General features: G+C 44.9%; 1 protein-coding gene across 5 annotated transcripts in view; it reads right to left on the minus strand.

Moving 5' to 3' along the window:
- Positions 1 to 22,325, minus strand: part of TSNARE1 (t-SNARE domain containing 1) — a 691,098-nt gene that overhangs the window by 533,112 nt on the left and 135,661 nt on the right. For all 5 annotated transcript variants that reach the window (XM_075063289.1, XM_075063290.1, XM_075063291.1 and 2 more), the window contains exon 2: positions 14,610 to 14,682. The gene's annotated coding sequence lies outside the window, so the exon portion shown is untranslated. The remainder of the gene's footprint in view (positions 1 to 14,609; positions 14,683 to 22,325) is intronic.

Genomic DNA, 22,325 nt, shown 5'->3' on the forward strand with positions numbered 1-22,325 from the left:
AGAAAGAAAGCTGCAGAAAGCTCGACTCCGAAGGCTTTCTGCTCAGGGGCAAGGATGACACTTCCAACTGCAGCAAGATGGACCTGCAGTTATAACGCTCCATAAGAGGGGGCTCATTTGTAGCCATCAAGACAGCAATGGGAGAGTGAACTGGATTCTATTCTGACTCCTGTATCAGCAGCTGAATTCTTAAATACATTCAAGTCGCAATTCTGCCCACTGCTACACCCAAAAACAATAGGCTTTGCAAACATGTAACTGGTGACAGAATTTGAAGACAGTAAGATTGTACAGGTCTATCTGACATCATAATCTGCCCTATCAAAATCCTTGGGCTATCTCTTCATTGCAGAGCTAACAAATCATCGACAGTCGAATTACCTCAAGTTAGGCCAAGCTCAAGTGAGAGCAGTTGCACTGCGCGACACCACTGAAGTTACACAGAGAGGTTGTGTTAGCAGCTGAGGAGTTGTGCTGACTCGAACTACAGCCTACACCTCAATGGACCGGCTATCTTGAGTTCATCCACTGCTACACACTCAAGTTAAAGGGTTTTGTGTGTGGATGGAACTTGTATTAGGGGCAACAGCTAACTCTGTGGTGAAGATACACCCTTTGAAGAACCCAATTTAACTCTCAGATCCCAAGATGAGTTTTGCAGGACAAATACAGGGGCAGGAGAGTGGGTGGCTCATTCCTACCTACTTAACCTGGCATAGTTCAATAACTATCTTATCTATGTAGGTTTCTATACTGCCATCGATCACCATGGCATTTGTGCACCTACTACATAAAACCAATAGCAATAGCAAGGTCCCTAGCAACTTCATGAGCCTCTGGTATATCTCCCTTTTCGATGTCGAAAACTCTGTTCAGGGTAAGGAGCTGGGGGGAATGGCAGGGAGTGTTCATGTTTTGTGCATCATTGATAGCGGAGAGGCTTTTTGAAAGAGGAAGCGCTTGCAGTGTTTCCTATGGCTGGACAGACTCTGGATTCTCCTGATCTCCTCTAGAAGATTGTTCCAAAGCTGGATTCCCTCAACTGACAATACTCTGCTCAGCTATCACATGCTTCATGCTGGGCTCAGCAATCTGCACTGCCCCAAAGGAGAACAGCAGTTACTGTAGTTCATAGATCAAAATTCAATCTTTGATGTAGTTGGGGCTTGATCCATTAATTGCTCCAAAGATTAGGACCAAGGCCTTAAACTAGCAACAAAAGCTGATTGGGAGGCAGTGGAGGGATTTGAGCATGGGCCAGGTATGCTCATGGCAATCTGAGCCAACAGGAAGGCGAGAAGCCACATTCTGTACCATCTGGAGCCTGTGAATCGTCTGCACATTCAGCCTCAGAGACAAGTTACAGTAATTCAGCCTGGAGGTGACGAATGCCAGGATCACTGTGGGCAGGTCTTCATCTGGGAGTTTCCTAGCACACTGGAGGTAAAAAGGCATTTTGGGAAACAGATGCTACCTTGTCATCCAAGCTTAGTGAGTGTCCCTAGCCTCTGTTTGCCAGACGCTGGGAATGAGTGACAGGGGATGGATCACTTGATGATTCCCTGTTCTATTCATTCCCTCTGGGTCACCTGGCATTGGCTGCTGTCAGAAGACATGATACGGGGCTAGATGGACCTTTGGTCTGACCCAGTATGGCCGTTCTTATGTTCTTATGAGTCACAGAATCATAGAATATTAGGGTTGGAAGAGATCTCAGGAGGTCATCTAGTCCAATCCCCTGCTCATAGCAGGACCAACACCAACTAAATCATCCCAACCAGGGATTTGTCAAGACAGGCCTTAAAAACCTCTAAGAATGGAGATTCCACCACCTCCTTAGGTAACCCATTCCAGTGCTTCACCACCCTCCTAGTGAAATAGTGTTTCCTAATATCCAACCTAGACCTCCCCCACTGCAACTTGAGACCATTGCTTCTTGTTCTGTCATCTGCCACCACTGAGAACAGCCTAGCTCCATCCTCTTTGGAACCCCCCTTCAGGTAGTTGAAGGCTGCTATCAAATCCCCCTCACTCTTCTCTTCTGCAGACTAAATAAGCCCAGTTCCCTCAGCCTCTCCTCATAAGTCATGTGCCCCAGCCCCCTAATCATTTTTGTTGCCCTCTGCTGGACTCTCTCCAATTTGTCCACATCCTGGATTCTTCCATCCTAAGTGCAGGACTCTGCACTTGTCCTTGTTGAACCTCATCAGATTTCTTCTGGCCCAATCCTCCAGGCAGGACACCAAGGCTTTGACTATTTTGATGAATGGGGGATGTGAGCCTTCGATGGGAGGTGGGGACAATGTCATGGCCAACTCATCAATGTATTTCCCCTTTCCAACCAGTATCACTGCAGTCATGCCTGTGTTCCGCTCGCTCGTCATTCTGCAGGCATTCTGATGTTCTAACTAACTGTGGTGGTGGTTGCATCAGTTGAGATAGATAGTAAATGTCATTAGCATCTTGCTGGCAGCTGAGCCCAGGGCATCTCACTACCTCTCCCAATGGTCTTTCCCTCTCTTGGCATTGACACCTCCTCATCAATTATTGGGAGTGGACCACATTGAATTGGTCCTGTCAACACTGGCTCTCCACTTGTAACTCTCTTCTCTTCATGTGTCTGTATATTTATGCCTGCATCTGTAATTGTCACTCCATGCATTTGAAGAAATGGGTTTTTTATCCACGAAAGCTTATGCCCAAATAAATCCGTTAGTCTTTAAGGTGCCATCGGACTTCCTGTTGTTTTCGTGGATACAAACTAACACAACTACCCCTCTGACAGTGGTCTTACGTTGATAATAAAGAAAAGTGGGTATAGGAAGGATCCCAGCAGGGGAGCACCACTGGAGAGGAAGGGCAGTTACCTAGCGCCACTCAAGGGTTGTGCCGGAAAGGAATAAGCGCCACTCTACTGCTGGGCCTTCTACTCCTGCCGTGTCATGTAAGTGCTTTAGCAACACACTGTGGTCTACTGTGCCAAAGGCTGCAGAGAAGCCCAGCAGTACAAGCTTGGAGTTGTCTGTGTTCATGACCACAAAGATGTCATTGTTTTAGTGCTGCTAGAGCCATCTCTGTTCAGATCCCTGGTCTGAACCTTAATTGTGAGGCATTGAGGATGCTGGCTGACGTCTCATATGTTTGAAGAGAGATATTACTTTGGAAACTAACAAAACCTACCAGCAGCGACAGGATCTAGAATAGTCTTGACCTATATTTGATCTGTGAAATCATATTGCTTAGTGTGTTGTCTTGGAAGTTAAATGTCTCTTTTATCATCTCTCTCTCATCATCTCCATTCCTCCTCCTTTACCCCGCATTTCATCCATTGCTAACTATGAATAACTCATTATTGTGTAGTGGGAGTGCAAATCATCCTTCCCTTACTCAACTATTTGCATAATGCACTTTTAGTGGATGAGACGAAATGAGACAACAGGGGGCGAGAAACAGACAGGCCTGGCTTTAGTCTGGAATGAGCCAATAAGACCAACCAGCAAAGCTATGAAGTATCCAAAAACCCTATTCTCCCCTCCTCCTCATAGCTTTAAGACTCGTTTTGTCTCTAGAGGTTTTAAAAACAAATGGTTCTGTTTTCTTGCCCTTACATCAAACAGAACAAACTCATCAATTTAGCGTCTTCATGTTTATTTTTTAAATCCAAAGCAAAATATTTCTACAGCTAGAAATGCGAACAAAGTTACAAGTCACATTAATGATCATAAAAGAAAAACAAATACAAAGCTACACTATCTCGCATGTGGTCAGGTTTTCATAGGTGTTGTAATTTCAACAAATATGTTGTGCTCAGGGAAATGAGGAACTCTGCTGGCTAGAACCAGGCAAAATAATATGCATGCTTCCACTCCAGTGTAAGTTTGTGCCTATGCATCTCTCTCCTGGCCAGCAACACTACTTACTATTCCAGGCCCCAGATAAAAATGAAGTAAAGCTGTGTTGTGTGTATTTTTTAATTCTTTCGACAAAAGCAGGAGCAGGTACAAGAAAGAATTTCTGTTAGGTTTTTAATAAAAGTAAAGAGCTAAACAGAGATCAATGTTTGTGGCAAAGAACACAGAATAATACTCAGGTGAAACCATTCGACACTTAACAAACCCTATTATAGCATTGCCAAATTTGATTTAATTGTGTGACAGATTTGGAAAGCCATTCAGGCTTCAAGATTAATTATGAAAAAATAGAAGCTTTATCCATTTCTAGTCCTATAATTAAGGAGCAGTTCCACTCTGCAAAGCAATTCCAAAACGTGCTCAATTTTTTAGAGAGAGAATTGTTTATCCCCCTAATTTCATGAGCCAGCTCCTCTGATCACAATCTAACTTTCTCTTGTATGGTTCCCTTATAATTAGACAACAAACTAAATGACCTGATTTACTTATAAATAACTCTCTAACCTACAAGCCGCTCTCCCTTTCCCCTTGTTTTGGTTGTTTCCTTTCCTCTCTCATCCCAGGTCATTACCTGCCTAATTTAGTTTATAAACTCTTCAGGGCTGGCATTTTGCCTTTGATATTGATGGGCACATCTAGAGCAATCATCATCGTAGCAAGCCAAGCATTTTTTTCCTACAGCATTATATACACGACAGTGGGTGTACATGGCATCGAGCTATGTTAGAGCCTCAGCAAAGAAATTAAGAGACGGGGGAGATCAGTTCATCCACCTACCCCTGTCAGTACCACGCTGTTCTCTTGTTTTTTCCTAATATTTTGTCCAAGCTAGTCATGTACCATCAAAGTAATGGTGCTTCCATCATGTTCTTTAGGAAACTTCTCCAGTCTAACAGCCATTTCTCTTAAGTAGGCTTTCCTGATGTTCAGCCTCAGCTATTCTTTTACTCAGTTTTATCCCATTTCTCCTTGCTATAACCCTCTTTCCTATCCCACCCTAATGCATTCCTTTGAAACCTAGGGCTTTGCATCCTTTGAATATTTGCTCCCCCACCATGACCTCCCCACTTTGTCCAGTCCCTATACGTTTTGTTCTATCTACTGAAACACACATAACAAACAATGGCCCTATGACCAAAGCTTTCAGCGAGCAATGACCTTTGCCAACTGGCAGGACAACTGAGCTACTCTGTGAATTATCTGACGTGTCAACCAGGAGGTGGCAAGAATAAGAGACGAAAGTTACTCCGGAGACAGAGGGAGGATCAGGGAGAAGAGAACTGGCTGAAGACGGGGTTTGAGAGCAGCGCTCCTCAGATTTCATTAACTAGGAAGAAAAGAAAAAGCACTAGCTGAAGGAAAGAGAAATACCAAACAGCACTAATGGGCCGAGAGCCAGTGAGCAATCAATGGCTGCACTGAAGTGGAGAGCAATGCAATCCAATATAACTAGTTTATATAGCGTCTGACATACAAACTACCAAAAAGCTTCTCCGAGTTAATTTCCCCCTTCCCTCTGCTATTATTTATGGAGGCAAGGGCAGAGGAGAAGAGAGACACTTTCAGATGGTATTTGAAAGAAGATGCCGAACCAGTGAGGCAGGGAGATACAGAAAGGCTGTTCCAGCAAACATGCACTGCAGAGGAGAAGTTCCTGGACCAACCGTGGCAGGATACCGTGATGGGACAGAAAGAAGGTCGCTACTGGATGAGTGGATGGAGATTCTCAGGGCAAACTAGGGGAAGTCCTGTTCCATGGCTCCTTCCCTTGCACACAGTGCCTTTACTGGGGGAAGTTCGGAGGGGGAGAGATATTTGTCTGTCATCTTATGATGACCTTTACCAGCAGAATAGGTTTTTAAGAAGTATGAGGACTGCCATATAGTTCAGGCTGAAAAATGTCTCCTTCCATAAAAGAAGCTACGGTGACCAGTCACAATACGTGTGCCCCCAACTCTGCAAGTCATTCCACTGGGTGAAGTCCCATTCAAGTCAATGAGGTCCCACCATGCAGCAGACTGCAGGCCTGGAGCCTGCAACAGCTGCATATATATAAAATGCAGCAAGTGCATTAATAAGGAAGCAAGCTTGAGCACCGATCCAGGAAATGAAAAGGTTCCTACGCAAGGTTGCACTGCACATAGCTCATATTAAGTTAGATAATTAGGGCTATTATTTTTCAGTGCCCAACTTGAGATAGCTGGTGTCCAATTTGCAAAGGTGCTGAGCACTCAGAGCTCCTCCTGTAGTCAAAGGGAGCTATGGAAAAATCAGATCTGTTATCTCAGGTTAGACTCCCAAAAACTGAGTGCCTGATTCTGTGAGGTGCTGCACGTCCTCAGGCAGGGCTGGTTTCAGTGGGAGCTAAGGACAGTTAGCACTTTGCAGGATCAGGCATTTAATGGTCTACCCAGTAGTCTACATTATTACTTATATTCACATAGCCAGGTAAGCCTGGCGACTGGAACCTCAAATTACGTTTCCCTGACTATTTTGTGTGACACGCAAATATTCAGCCTCAATGCTGCATTACCATTATACACACACATTCACACACTCCCTGTTTTAGTTTAAGAGGCAGAAAGAGAATAAAAACAATCCCCCCTTCCCTAGCGGGCACTCTGGAGCTGTTTGGAACATCCCAGAAGATTTTTAAATTCAATCCTGTCCACAAACAAAGCCTGCAGCTGCAGGTTCCTGTTTGGCAAGGGAGGTTTTTTGTTCACCTTTGTTAACTTAGCTGTGGCTGATACACGATGCTGGTTTTATCGTAAAAATGCCTAGAGCTTGACAACAGGTTTGTTCTAAATGATGGAAAGAAAACAATTCTTTAATGCCATAGGCAACAACTTAACTAAAAAGCCTAACAGGCTTTTAAAATTATTTTCACCCTCCCCTGTCCCAGGCTATAATTTACCAAGCAACTCCTCCTCACTGAGAACTAGTCACATGTGAAGATTATTCTGTGTTCGTACAATGCCAGATACAAAGATGCCCAGATCCCATCTGGTTGCAACCCCATAGAAACAATAATAATTTTAAACCTCAGCCCATTTGGGGCGGGGGTTGGAAGTGGACTATCGAACAGTTGGTATACAAATAACAAATGGGCAAAGTAAATTTCTTCCTAATTCAAACAGTTCATGAACTCCGCCCAACCTTCCTAAAGAACTCGCTTCCACCCTGGATAGTTTTAATCCCAAAGCACGAGCTGGGGCAGTTATGCGCAAATACAAATAGCAGCTGTCATGGAGATGAATTTGCAACACCCCTCTGAAAAATAACCATCACTCACTGATTCACTACTTCTAGCTGCAAATAGTGCTTGTCTCTCTCACTAACAGCTACCATTTCATCACCCAGCCTTTTCATTAAGTCACCTGACTTTTTTAAAGCTATTTTCTCACTACAGAATAGAGCCCGTTGAAAGGTGAAATTAGGAACATTCCATCAAAACGCCTCAATTTGCATTGAAATTTTCAAATAAAAAAAAAAAGCAATTACTAAAGGAAAGGTTGGATTTACCTTCCTTTAAAATGGGATTAGAATCTCTTATTACATCACAGCTTTCCTGTCTTGTTAGATGCTAATGGGAAATATTCTTTGGGTTCTGGTTACCATTTGTGTGGGACCTTCAAATATGGTTTACGATCTCTTGGCTCCTCTGCTGTGATCTGCAACCACCATTAAATTCTATGCTAGAACTGCACTAAGACATGCAACCATGAGATCCACAACTCAACACCCTGACTACATCACTATCTCACCCCGATTTATCTCCTGTAGGACAGTAAACTCAAAAAGAGAAGGAAGATTCTTGTTTCATTTCTGTAGTGATCTCAGTTTTGCAGGCAACCAGGTTCATGGGCTCCTACCCATTCAGCTACTAATCAATTCAGCCTTTCACATCCCTAAAGCAAACCAAAACCTCTCCTTTCCACACTCATTAACGGGGGTGTCTAAGGGATCAGACCCTCTTACAGAAATCCTCACAAGTGTTTAATGCACCAGCTGAAAGGAACGCTGGCTACCCTCCGAAGCTTGCTCAGAGACCTGTCCTTGCCTAAGGGAAGCCTCCAAAGCACATGATAGCCAAAGATTATGGAGGAGGAAAAACTGAGCCTGGGTACGCAGATAGATCAAAATATGCTCATCTATGCTGAGAACTGTCTGCTCCACACAGCACTGCTAATAACATCTCTCCTGCCACATGCCAGGGTCATGTGCAACTCACAAGAAGCTTCATAGATTTTAAGGCAGCATTCAGATTATCTTCTCTGCCCTCCTCCTGCGTACCACAGGCCAGAGAATTTCACATGGTAATGCCCACCATTGAGAAAATTATGAGTTAGGTCACCGTACATCAACTGTAGCTTTAAGACCCAGAAGACAGGATTCCACACCAGGCAATGGAAAAACCTGGACTTTTTATTTTATTTTATTTTTAAACCCTGAATATGTAGTCCAATTCCAACACCCCAAAATACAAACACATTAAAAAGCGATTTACATAGGGTGAATTCCTCCCCCTCAATCCCAAGTATCCAGACTTGGAGAAAGCAGGGGAGGGGTGGGGAAATGGGGGAAAGGTTCCGGTGCCTACCAAGCATAGACACCACAGCAAGTCCATAGTGGAGTAGTAGACCGCGGCACAGCAGGAGAAGGCTGGGGAAGGGACATGTTTTTACAGAGTCTGATGTTTTCAAGGCCACAAGAAACCATTACAGTCTGGCTCCACCACTTGCATAGCACAGGCCACAGCATTTCACCCAGTGATTCCAGCACTGACCCACAAAGTTTGGGTGAGTTTGACTTGATCTTTTAGAAAAAGACATCCAAGGTTTGCTCTTAGCAATCACAGCTTTCAATTGTCCTGTATGCCCTGCCATTCATCAGAACAAATGCTCCCTTCCCCCAGCACCCATCTTTTCCCCCAGACAGGGATATATAACAAGAGAAGCGTCTCTCAAAGCTAATAGATGACTTCAGGAAAATCAGAAGCCTGCTGAAGAAGAAGAATGTCCAAGTGATCTTCTCTGAGATCCTTCCTCTCCCAGGAGCAAAGGGAGACAGAAGCTTCTTGTAGTGAACCGCCGGCTAAGTAAGTGGTGTAAGGCAGAGGGTGTGGGTTTTGTGAAACATTGGTCCACTTTCTATCCGGAAAGAGGGCTACATGGTTTGGAGTGGTTCCCCTTCTACTGAGGGGGAGGCAATCTCCTCACGGGAAGGAGGCCTAGAGCAATCAGGAGGGTGTTAAACTAATAACAAAAGCAGAGGGTAAAAAGAAGGAACAAAAGAGAACTTATTTATAACATACAAAAATCAAGATTTTGAGGAAAAAGCTAATCAACAAACCAAAAGTCACAAAGAGAAGTAATTCTTTCATTGCCTGTACATCACTGCTAGGAGCCTGGGTAATAAACAAGAAGAATTGGAATTAATCATCTATGAGCATCAGTTCAATCTAGTTGGTATTACTGGAATGTGGTGGGGTGGGGTGAATGAATGGAATGTTACAATCAATGGTTACAACCTATTCAGGAAGGACTGAGCTGGCAAAAGGGGAGGGGGAGTGGCACTCTATGTCAAATATGGCATTACCTGTTTCCAAGTCACTAATAACACAGCAGAAAATTATCTTGAATGCTTTATGGATCATTCTCCTAGCAGACAAAGCACAAGATGGGATACTAATTGATGTCTGCTACAGACCAACGAATCACACCAGCGAATGGGATGACCAGCTCCTTTACATTTTACTTCCAATGCTGCAGAGATAATCTCATTCAGCACACTGAGGCAGACACATCTGTGCTCTCCTGCACCCTCTGCTGCTGCCTCAACAGCAGTTACACTACTTTCCACAGTTGAAGCATCAAAGCTTAGGGCTGGTCTACACTACAGGGGAAAATCGATCTCAGATACGCAACTTCAGCTACGTGAATAACGTAGCCGAAGTCGAAGTATCTAAGATCGAATTACTCATCGTCCTCACGGCACAGGATCGATGTCCGCGGCTCCCCATGTCGACTCCGCAACTCTGTTCGGGTTGGTGGAGTTCCAGAATCAATATAAGCACGTTCAGGGATCGATATATCACGTCTAGATGAGACGCGATATATCGATCCCCGAGCAATCGATTGCTACCCGCCGATATGGCGGGTAGTGAAGACATAGCCTTATACTCAAACAAGGAAGTTTTTAAGCCACATTAATGTTGAGCTCTGCCAGAAACAGCGGGAAGTCTAAAATAACGTTACGCAAATGAGAAAGCGAGACATCCAAGCTGGTGAGGAACTACACAGCATTTTCCAGTTTCCAGATGGTTATTTCAAAGAATGAAGAGAGAAAATATTTTAAAAAGAGATACAATTTAGATAGCTCATAGCAGCATCTTCTTAAAGACCAGAGAGAATTAGAACAGTGAAGAGAGGTCCTACCAAACTGGAAATTCAAGTCCATTGAATCAACTTTACATACAAGGTTCGCTCTTCGGGCATTTTTGTTAGAAATGGTCCCACGCTATTCCCGGGGGCGGGGTGGTGCTCATTTTATTTAATTGCAATTATGCATGTTTAAAACACAGGGAAGCACATCGCAGGAACTAGGCACAGCAGAGGGAAACCAGCAACACAAAATTCGGCCATTTGGTGGCATCACATTTTTAATTAAAAATATCCCAAGTAATATTGTCAAGAATGCAATATTGGCAAGCACCAACATGCGCCCAAAGATCCTACAGTGCTTTTGAAATACTGTCTAGGGAACAAGTCCCATGAAGAATGGGGATACAGTGGCCACGAATGATCACGCGGTTAAAACTGCGAGTAAGGAAGTTTGGGTTCTGCCACAGGGCTGTTATATGATTTGGGGCAAGAAACCTTTTCACTCCTTAGTTGTTTGATTCTGATACTATCTCACTAGCAGTGAATGTTAGTGGCTTAATACACACACACACACATATAAAGATCAGAGGATCTTAATAAAAAGATGACGTCCCCTCATGACAAGCACTAACACGGAACACATTGCAATGAAGTCTGATGCAGAGCACAGCTGTTCTCTCTAATTTTTCATTTACTTTAGCACGCTCTAGGAGAGGGCAATATTTTGAGCACAGGGCAGTAAAACATGAACTCTGATCCAGCCTGCTTCAGTCTAAAAGACGAAAGAGCAGCCATTACACAACCTAAAGAAAAACATAAGAATATAAGAACATAAAAATGGCCACACTGGGTCAGACCAACGGTCCATCTAGCCCAGTATCCTGTCTCTGACAGTGGCCAATGCCAAATGCCCAAGAGGGAATGAACAGAACAGGTAATCAAGTGATCCATCCCCTGTCGCCCATTCCCAGCTCCTGGCAAACAGAGTCTAGGGACACCATCCCTGCCCATCCTGGCTAATAGCCACTGATGGACCTATCCTGCATGAGTTTATCTAGGTCTTTTTTGAACCCTGTTATAGTCTTGGCCTTCACAACATCCTCTGGCAAAGAGTTCCAGAGGATGACTGTGTGTTGTATGAAGAAATACTTCCTTTTGTTTGTTTTAAACCTGCTGCCTATTCATTTCATTAGATGAGTCCTAGTTCTTGTATCGTTCTGTCAGCAACATATCAAAGTTAAGAAGAAAACAACCCCTGAAGTCTATCAGCAGGGTAAGCATCACACATGCAGCTGTGTGGAAAAAAGCTACAAATCCCACTGCAAAGCCATCTGACACTCGTCTGTCTTTATCAGAGGTCATTTTGTGTCAGTCCCAGGTTGGGCACGGTCACCAGTATGGCGAGCTAAACCCAGCTGAATTAGGTAGGAGTCAAAGGAACACCATCAACTCAAATGCAGATATATTTAGAATCCCTGCACCACGAGACATCTGTCTATATTTTGAATCTTTAGTTTTGCTCTGAAGGCTGTTTTCAGCAGGTAAACCTCCCAGCAGGGGTTGTCGAGACGCAGTCTCAAACCATAGGGACATGCTGCTCCCGAGGGCCATGCTAAATCCAGGCTGCTGCCCCCTGCAAGGGGCAGAAGCAAATCCATGGATGATAAGACCCTCAGCCTTTGAGCAACTCCCCTCCCACCCCCGAACAACCTCCCACGAGTTCCACTATGCTTTCCTCATGTCCTTGACCCCCTGAGTGGGTGGCTGAACCTTGAACACGGCTTCCACCGCAATGCACGGAGCAGACAGGCACAGTGGGAGCAGCAAGTATCAGAATGTGCTCAGATACCATGGAAACGGGCACAGAACAGGATGTGTAAACAAGCCCTCTCAGGGCACACGCTATTACACACAACTGCAGTCTATGCAGCGGGTTGTCACGTTTAACATCACATCAGCTGAGTGTAGGTAAACCACGACCCAATCCCAGGTGACATGATGCATAGAATGTAAAGTCAGACGGGACCATTCCAATCACCTAGTCCGACCCCCTGTATAACGCAGACCAGGGTATTTCACCCAGTGATTCCTGCATCAAGCCCGTAATGTCTGGTCAAGCTGCAGCATATGGATTTAAAGCCTCCAAGTTATGATGGCTCCAGGACATCCCTAGATAAACTGCTGCAATGGTTAATTCCCTTGACTGCTAAAAGCCTGCAATGTTAAACACAATGTACTTGTCTGTAGCGAGTGCAAAGGGGTTAGTTACAACTCCTCAAGGCCGCATTTCAGTCTGACCTAGTTTTCAATCTTCAGCCTGCAAAGGAAATTTTATACCAAAGCAAGTCAGAACTGGAGAATTACCAATCCAGCGGGAGAGCCCACAGAGGGAAATTTGTTTTTCAGCAGTGGCGAGTTACACAACAAAACGGAAAGTGATTTGTACATTGACAATCTCTCTTGCAGGGGCAGGCTGTGATCTGGAGCCTTAGAACACGAGATCTTTACATTTGTTTTTTAGGCAAAATTGGTACTAGGAGGACAGCCCCAGAGAGTGAAATTCTCTATCCACAAAGGAGGGGCAACAACATTCCAAGCTTCCCTTCCTCTGACCCGCCAACCTGGAGACACTGAGAAGCTGAAGTCTCCATGCCCATTAGTGATCATATAGAACAGTGCCACTTTCCTGATATCAAAGCAGGAGTCCGTCTACAGCTCCCATGTCCCTGCTGTAAAGCTGCAGAAAATAGAGTGGCATCCATAAGCTGAGTAAGAGTCCTAAAAAAAAACCCCAAATAACCCAAACCTGCAGACACTTCCGAAGGAACAAAGGCAGGCACAGGTGGCAAACCAAGAGCTGCAGAGCAGTGTCACAAACTTTCAGGTCATGCAGTGAACAAATCATTTACATTAAAGTTAAGCCTGGATTCAGGTTGCAAAAACAGCCATTCAAAACCCTACTCTCCCCTGTGTCAATGCTGGAGTTATGGGATCTAACTCTGAAACACATCGTTACTATGGCCAAGCTACTTAACGAAAAAGGCAGCTATGCAAAGCTGCCTCCTACAACTTGAAGTGTAGGCATTCTGGAAGCAAGGGAGAACAAAGCCGCAATTATAGGAAAAGTTATGTACACACTGAATGGATCTTTGCTTGTCCTCCCTCGGCCAAGAATGGAGCTTTCATTGTGAAATGTGCTGGTGAAGCAGATGGCAAGTCCCCAGCGAGGTAACTTTAGCACGCACGCCCTCTTCCAGTGCCAGGAGAGTGGTTTGAACACACTGGGGCTCCTCAGCTATCCTCGGCGTGGGTGGCATGGACCTGGCAAGTGCAAGTCGACACATCTGCAGTGCCACTGGCCATAAATCATGGCATCTCTTAGAGCATTTTACAAGTAGGTTTCCATTTCACATCACACTTCAGGCCAATGGCAAGACTTTTCACACACGGGTAACCTAATTGTTCACCCACAAAGTCTATCTTTGAGTGACCTGACTTTCAGAGTTGCTGAGCACCTGTAGCTCCAGCTGACATTAAGTGCTCGGCTTCAAGCAACCGAATCTCAAAACATTGGCCGATGGACATACATTACCAATGAAATGCAGTTAGCTCTGGGGCAGAAGGGATCAGCCAGTTAGTGTAAAAAACATTTGGAAATGCATTATGGAAACACATCCTGTAGAATACAACCTCTGGGACAAGGCTAAGATGCACTCTGAACAAGACTCATCTGCACTCTGGGGCAGACTAAGGGAGGATCCATGAGATGCGTGTCCTACAGGCAGAGCCCCTACAAGGACTAGCAGGAAGGGGTGCAGCATTTGACCCACTTCTGCTAGCTAGCGACCTGTGGGGTGGGGTGGGGTGTGTCAGGTGGTAGAGACAGCAAGGATGCAGGAGTGGGAGGGAAATAAGTATGGCTAAGAATCTGGTCAAACTGGGTATACTGGTGGTTTTTTCATCACATTAGATAACATGATCTGAAATGCCACTTAGTATAGAGACAGCTTAACAAACTTTAAAATAACATTACCTGGAGCCTGTGGGGAGTCCTGCAGGGAACAGAACATCTGCTTGGATAGACCTTGTTTCAGAGCCTAATATTTCAACAGACCACAGTCCCATTTTGCAAACCCTGAGCCAAAGAGAGAGAGCTGTGCCTCTAAATACGTGTGATGAAGAACCAGATACAACCACCCTGTATGACAAAATATGCAAGATATTCATGACTGTGCAACCTGTGTCCAAGATTTCCACCACCTTCCAGCTCACACCAACCTCTCCAATCATAAACAAGATCTTTCCCATTTACCTTATATTGGAAACAAGGTCCTGCAGAGTTGCTTTTATTCTGTTCTCCCCGTCAGACAAGAATCCTGTACAATCTGGAATGAAAGACAGATATTGCTGAGTGGAGGGGAATATACCACATTCCCTGCTTTCACACACAGATACTTTCACAGCTGCTCCATGTCTTTGACTTCTGGATTCCAGGAACATCTCATGTACTTTGGGCTGCAGATCATGACTGAGTACAAAACCAAGCAACACTTATTGCTTCCACCACACATTACACACATTAATCAGAACTTCTCTGAGGTACTGGAGTGTTATCCTCACTTTAAAGATGAGGAAATAAACAAAGGCGTTAAGGACTTAGAAATCTTCCAGATTACCAGGTGTATTTATGTATTGTGGGGTGAGGGACAAAACTCAAGAGATTTCTCAACTCCCACCAATAGCTTTTAAAGAATGGCCTGGTTTCTTTAAGGCCTCAATCCTGCCAGGTGCTGAGCATGCTGGTCCTGGTGCAACACTTCAGAACATATATAGCTTCAAGCATGTGAACAGTCCCACTGGATCATGCCCCAGTGGTTTCCCACTGCAAGTACTGGCCAGTTTCCAATGTTTTTTGGCACCTTACCAGGACTTCAGTTCTCTCTCATTCAAAGGATGAGAAACCATGAATACCTTAGTGGGGTGCTGACAGAGAAGGAAAGGCACTATCTAGTCAACCACTCAGAAGGTCTCCCACCAGATTCTGCTGTGGTCTCTAGTCACCCAGGTACTGACCAGTTTCTGAGAGATGCAATAGTGTGCTATGGCTACATGCTGCCAACACTTCTATCCTCAAGCACACGGACTACAAGTGATGGCCTTTTGCATCAGTAAACAGAGAATCCTTAACATGCCACAGTCCGTTGCAATAGCTGGTAAGAACTATTTTTAATGGATTTAATTGGAAAATAAGAATAAATGCCTTTGCCCGTTAGCCATCGATCTGTTATCAGAAATGCCAATGAAAAATTTTTAGGTGATAACTATCCCAATTCCGATGTATGATCAATAATGAATAGCAATGTCCTTTACTTATTCAAATCCGAAGCATAAATACCTAGTGTTTTGCTACAACTTTGGTGATTCTGGTGCTTAAGTCCAATGCTCTTTCCTCCCTAAGTCCAATGCTCTTTCCATTTTAAATTTTACAGTAGTAAATACCACACTAGCTTATATTTATACAAACTCTCTCTCTCTCTCTCACTCACACACACACCCCTCCTAAAACCTGAACTATGTAAGTTCCCCTACCAGATGTTACTCAGCTAAAACTCCCATTATTATTAATCATTAGTAATATTTGTATTACAGCCCTACTTAGAAGCCCCAACTGAGACCTGTGCTAGATACTTTGTAGACACGTGATAAGAGACATCCTGTGCCCTCATAAGATCACAGTCTAAACAGACAAGCCAGAAAAAGAGCGGGAAGAAAAACAGAGGTACAGCGAGGAGAAGTGAAGGGACCTGCCCAAAGTCACACTGCAGGTCAGCAGTAGAGTCAGAAATAGAACTCGGGTCTCTTCACTCTTGGTTCACAATCTCACCCACTAACACGCTCTCTCGCTCTCTGACCAGGATTTCTATGTGAGAGGTGGCAGGATCGCAGTCTACTCTGGAAGAAACTAGAAGCAGAGTAGATGGAACTGGTTTAAAGTTTCTGAATTTTCAAAAAAGTCAATAGGAGAATGGTCAGCCAGCTCTAACTGGAAAGTCCTATTCTCTCCCTTTTACAGATGGAGAAAGCAAGGTACCTTTCCCATGGTCACCCAGTGAATCTTATGCATACCTCAGGTTTTGGCTCTGGACTTCAGAGATGGCCCAGATAAGCCACTGTGATTGTTGACACTTTGGATGGCACTTCTGTGAGTACTGTGATTCATCAGCCATAGATTACCATCCCAAATGACTGACTCTCTTGAAATATTCCAATGTCATCAGTTGTGTTCTCAGAAAGAACTTGAGAGCTGGATTTAACCCAGACAAGGTTGGAAGTATGGGGTTTAGTCAGCAGGTTAGCCTTGTCTCATTCATGGGGCATTAGGTCTATCACTTCCCTCAGTTAATCAGTATCCATCATAGTCAAATTAAATCAGAGGTTCTCAGCCTTTTTCTTTCTGAGGCCCCCCCAACATGCTATGAAAATTCCATGGCCCACCTGTGCCACAATAACTGATTTTCTGCATATAAAAGCCAGGACTGGTGTTAGGGGTTAGCAAGCAGGGCAATCGGCTGAAGCCCCACGAAGCTACATTGCTCAGGCTTCAGCTTCTGCCCTGGGTGGCGGTGCTCAGGGCCCTGGGCTTCAGCCCCATGCAGAGGGGCTTCGGCTTTCTGCCCTGGGCCCCAGCGAGTCTAATGCTGGCCCTGCTTGAGACCCCGCTGAAACCTGCCCGAGGCCCCCTAGGGGGCCCCTGGTTGAGAACCACTGAACCACGTCTCTCTTTTACCAAGCATCCCAAATACAGAGGATGAAGAATTTTTCAATGAAACATTTTTTCGCCAATAAAAGCCAGCTGGTCAGAACCAAAAACAGCTGGTGAAACAGAGCCATTTTGACAAGTCTCCCAGCTCAAAGTATTTTTGCAAAAATCATTTGAAGTTATCGAAATGTCCCAAATTGACTTTATCAAAATGAAAAGTTGTGTTTCTTGCAGACAAAGTGACTTTTTGTTTGAAAATGGTAGCAAATTGACTCAAAATGGTTAAAGGGGGGAAGTCAAAATTGAAACAAACCATTCTGATTGACCCAAACCCTTTTTGTTTGTCAGTTCATGAAAAAAAATGAAATTTTGGCTTTCTTGTTCTTGATTTATTTTTTAAATCTCAAAAATTCTCACAGGGCAGGAAACTCATTTCCCACCCAGCCCTAATCCCAAACACTCTTATTCTGTCAGGTTTTTACTGCTGTCTCTTAGGACAGTGAACTAAGCATGGTGGACAACAGAAAGGGATTCCTGACATCTAATCCTGGGTCTGCCACTTGCCTGACTGTTCCATCCCAGGAGAGTAAGTCAAGGTGGTGAAATCTGTCCGGTAGATAGGTTCCAGAGACCTTGATTTTTGTCTAATACCCAAGAGAGCAGATTAAGACTGAATGTGATTGTTAGCGGGCTTTCCCTTTCATGCCCTCCCCTGATTCTTGTCACGCAGACAGAAAGCAGAAGACCAGAAGTCCGAAGTGCAGGCAATGCAATGTTTAATGGGGTTTGTTCCAAGCAAGCATAACCAGAGTTCTACATACTGGCAGAGTCTGTTTCCCAGTGTTCCGTTTCCAGCTGTGATACCGCAAAGCGTTTATCCCGTGTCTCCCTTCCCAGCTCTGACACCCCAGAGCCTTGCCTTGTGTCCCCTTTCCCCATCCTCTCCTCCTTAGCTGGCCCAAATATACCTACAATGCACGCCCTCGGTCCCACCCATTACAACTTATGCTCATGTTCTGTTTTGGCAGGGTCGTCAGTCTGGGGTCTTCATCCCAACCTCTTTTGGACCCCATGGGAGCGATAAGGAGTGAGGTTCTGCTACAAGACAGGGGCAGGCATTTCTCTGGCCTTTTAGTGTTTTATTTTCACCCCAATCTCCCCTTACCCCTCCCAATTATTCACTTGAGCTTGCCTTGAGATAGGAGTTGAGGCAGTCTTCAAGTGTGCGCGCATATATTACATTCCTCCATGGCCAGTAACAGTTTAACTGTTCTTACCTATTCCCATTATACTAATACACCCATCTGACTAGGCGGAAGCAACATACAGTGTCTTTGTCCTTTCTTTACCCATATTAGTAAGGATCCTTTTGTTCACATATATTAGTATAAGATAGAAGAGTATCAAAAAGTCAAACCAAAATTCTATCTCAGGCTAACAAACAAGCCTTTATGCTAACAGTGGTATGAGGGATTTGCCTTCCAACCTCATGCATTGCAGGACATCACTCAGAAAGCTAAACTACCAGGATTTCCTCATTGCAAAAAAAAAGAGAAACTTTGGGAATCTGACCAACTAGCCTGGACCCACATTAAGGCAGTAGTCAGAACTCTCCCAGAATGCAGGCATCAAGAAAGATCCATGACCCTGATTTGCCCATAAATACTCCATCAAATTCCAAAGCATGCTGCAGGAAAGCAGCACTCCACTCACAGGATATGGAGCTGAGGACCTGATGAATCATCATTATTGTACAGTATCAGGGGGTAGCCGTGTTAGTCTGGATCTGTAAAAGCAGCAGAGAATCCTGTGGCACCTGATAGACTAACAGACGTTTTGGAGCGTGAGCTTTCGTGGGTGAATACTCACTTCGTCAGCTGCAGAACCCCTGCGTCTGACAAAGTGGGTATTCACCCACGAAAGCTCATGCTCCAAAACGTCTGTTAGTCTATAAGGTGCCACAGGATTCTCTGCTGCTTTCACATTATTGTACAATAGCCTCTGTCCTCAATGCATTGGCCCACTCCCCATCGTCCACACAGACCTCCGTGCTTTTCTGACTCCTTGCACCAGATGAAGAGATAGGGACAGAAATTTGTGCTTTTACAGCAGAAAATGAAGGCTGAAACCAAGAGGCTGAAACCAAGAATTTCTCCAAGCCTATGCAGAGGCTGTATTACAAGCCAAGAAAGCTTCCTAGAGACCTTCATTGCAGCTACCAAATCCCACCCCAAGACGCTAAGGGTAAACTACTTCATTAATCCTACAGCCCAAAACAGAACCCAGCGGCAAGCACTGAATTCACAGAAAAGAACATACACATTAGAGAAATCTTCCCTAACAGCCTGGATCCGCCCCCACCATACACCCATGCCAGCCACTAACCACTCATGTTCCATACATTCACTACTCAAGAGGTATCGGACACCCTAATGGACCCTTGACCCAAGCCTTGTGAATCCAACACATGACCTTTCCGGTTGGTGAAAGAGTTATGAGTAGGACCCTATCAAATTCACCGTCCATTTTGGTGAATTTCATGATCGTAGGATTTTAAAGATAATAAACGTCATGATTTCAGCTATTTAAATCTGAAATTTCACAGTGTTATAATTGTAGGGGTCCTGACCCAAAGGAGTTGTGGGGGGAGGATGCAAGGTTATTGTAGGTGGGGTTACAGTACTGCTACTCTTACTTCTGCGCTGCTGCTCACAGCAGTGCTGCCTTCAGAGTTGAGCAGCTGGAGAGTGGCAGCTGCTGGCCAGGAGCCCAGCTCTGAAGGAAGAGACGCTACTAGCAGCAGCGCAGAAGTTAGGAGGGCATGGTATGGTATTGCCACCCTTACTTCTGCGCTGCTGCCTGCAGAGCTGGGCCCACAGTCAGCAGCCACCACTCTCTGGCTGCCCACCTCTGAAGGCAGCAGTGCAGAAGTAAAGGTGCCATGGTAAGGTATTGCCATCCTTACTTCTGTGCTGACGGGGCGCTGCCTTCAGAGATGGGCACCTAGCCAACAGTTGCTACTCTCCGGCTGCCCAGCCCTAAAATCAGCACAGAAGTAAAGGTGGCAATACTATGATCACCCTAAAATAACCTTGTGGACCTCCCTGCAACTCCTTTTTGGGTTGGGACCCCCCGTTTGAGAAACGCGAGTCTTCCCCATGAAGGGCAAGGGCAAAAGCACACAAAAGACCAGATTTCATGGCCCGTGATGCATTTTTCACGGCAATGAATTTGGTAGAACCCTAGTCATGAGCAACTGATTGGCACAGCCGAGGCCTCATTCTGGCAGACATCTATTCTCATCTTCCTGGATCTATGTGCGGCAGTCAACACTGTTGTCCATCAGACACTGCTGTTTTACATTACAGTGGTAGCAGGGGTAACATGGGAATGTGCTAACATGGTTTGAGTCCTTCCTGGCGGGACATACCCAAGCAGAAGAGATGAGAAACGGCACCCCCACCACAATCCTTTCTCCGGTCCTATTCCACATCTACATGCAGTCAGTCGGAGAACTGGTCAGACAAGATGGACTCAAGTGCCAGGAATGTGCAGGGGACACACAGCTTATTCTTCACTACACACAACCTCAGTACTCTCAACATGGCCCAGTTGGACAAGATAAGCTCATGGATGATGAAAAACAGCTTGTTGAGGATGAACCCAGCCAAGACAGAAGGGATACTAGTGGGCAAAGGAAAGCATTTTGAACAGTTTGCAGCCACTGTGTAGTCTCCTTCAGTTGAAGGTACTCATCCACAGGCGGTCAATTCAGTCCATAACTTCTGAGTTCTCCCGTAATTCTTCACCGATACTAGGCGTTCTCACAGTAGCATCTGCAAATCATGCTTTCTGTCGTCTCCAGTTAGCAAGGAAACTTCACCTCCTTGTGGGAAAGGACGACCTGGCCTCATTTACACACACTTTTGTCACCTCCCATTTGGACTCCAGCGATGCTACAAACCTAGGCATGGGGTTATCAGCCCTCAGGAAACTCCAACTAGTACAGAACACTGCAGCATGTCTGCTCAGCAACACTGGATCCCATGAGTACACCATACCTGTCCTGCGCTCGCTAAACTAGCTTCCCATAGAACAGTGAGTCAAGGTCTCGGTCCTTTATCTTCAAAATGGACCAATGGAGTGGGCCCAGCATACCTAAGAGATTACCTGATACTACAGGGTGGAATCCACACTCGAAAACTGCGCTCCTCAGACAATGGAACTTTCTAACATAAGGGTGATACTCATCCGTGCAGGAGACAGAACTTTCTCAGGGACTGGTTCAAGACTATGGAACAAACTCACGGGAAAACAGACCCATGACAAATTTTCCCACCTTCTGCTCTAAGGCACACTTCACCAACCTGCGTTCCCTAACATGCATGAGAGTGGATACATTTAAAATGAAAACCCAGCTAACCCAAACAAAATACCCCACTGCACACACAACTCTCCCCTTAGTGAAAAGATGAGAGAGAGAGAACGAGCCACCCATAACAGCTGTTAGTCATACTGCTTAATGTGCAACTGGAAGACGCCCACATTCCACAGCGATGAGAGTAGGATAAGAGCTGGTATATTATACGACAGAAGCTATAAGAACTCAGCCTAGTAATAGGGTCAGGCAGGAAAGGGAATGGGGGCTCAGAGGGTAGAAATCGCAAGTGCAATTTAATTAATGAAATACGGGATGTTAGTAATTTCCAAGCAGAGTGAGTTATACGAAGTCCTTGAAAGGAGAGATCACCCTGGGACCCTAACAGGATAGAAGTAAACACATTTTTAAAAGGGAACAGGTCTGATTTTCAAAAGTGCAGAGCATCCACAATCCCAGCTGACAATAATAAGAGCTGTGGATGCTCATCAGCTCTGAAAAATCAGGCTCAGAGAACTTGTTAGGGCAGGATGTGATGGAGGTACCTTATTAAGAGTCACAAAAAAGACAAAACACTCTAAGAACAGCAGACTGAATCCTCTGCTGGATTACAGGAGAATAGCTCTACTGAAGACAACAGAGCCAGGATGAATTTATACCAGCTGCGAATCTGCGCCTATCTGCCGTGACATATGCTGGGACGACAACAAGAAAGTGGGTCAAATCCTCATGTTTCACAGTCTATGTGGATCACCAGCTGAGGGCCCGGAAGAAATCATCCACATTCGGAACCCAAGGTACATGTACCCTGTTAGTAAAGGCGTATTATGGATCTGGGCTTCACCTGAAGCCTCCAGCCACTAGAGGATTCAGAATATCAATCTCTGTTG

This window comes from Chelonoidis abingdonii, chromosome 2 (assembly GCF_003597395.2).
Source record: "Chelonoidis abingdonii isolate Lonesome George chromosome 2, CheloAbing_2.0, whole genome shotgun sequence".
NCBI lineage: Eukaryota > Metazoa > Chordata > Testudines > Testudinidae > Chelonoidis > Chelonoidis abingdonii.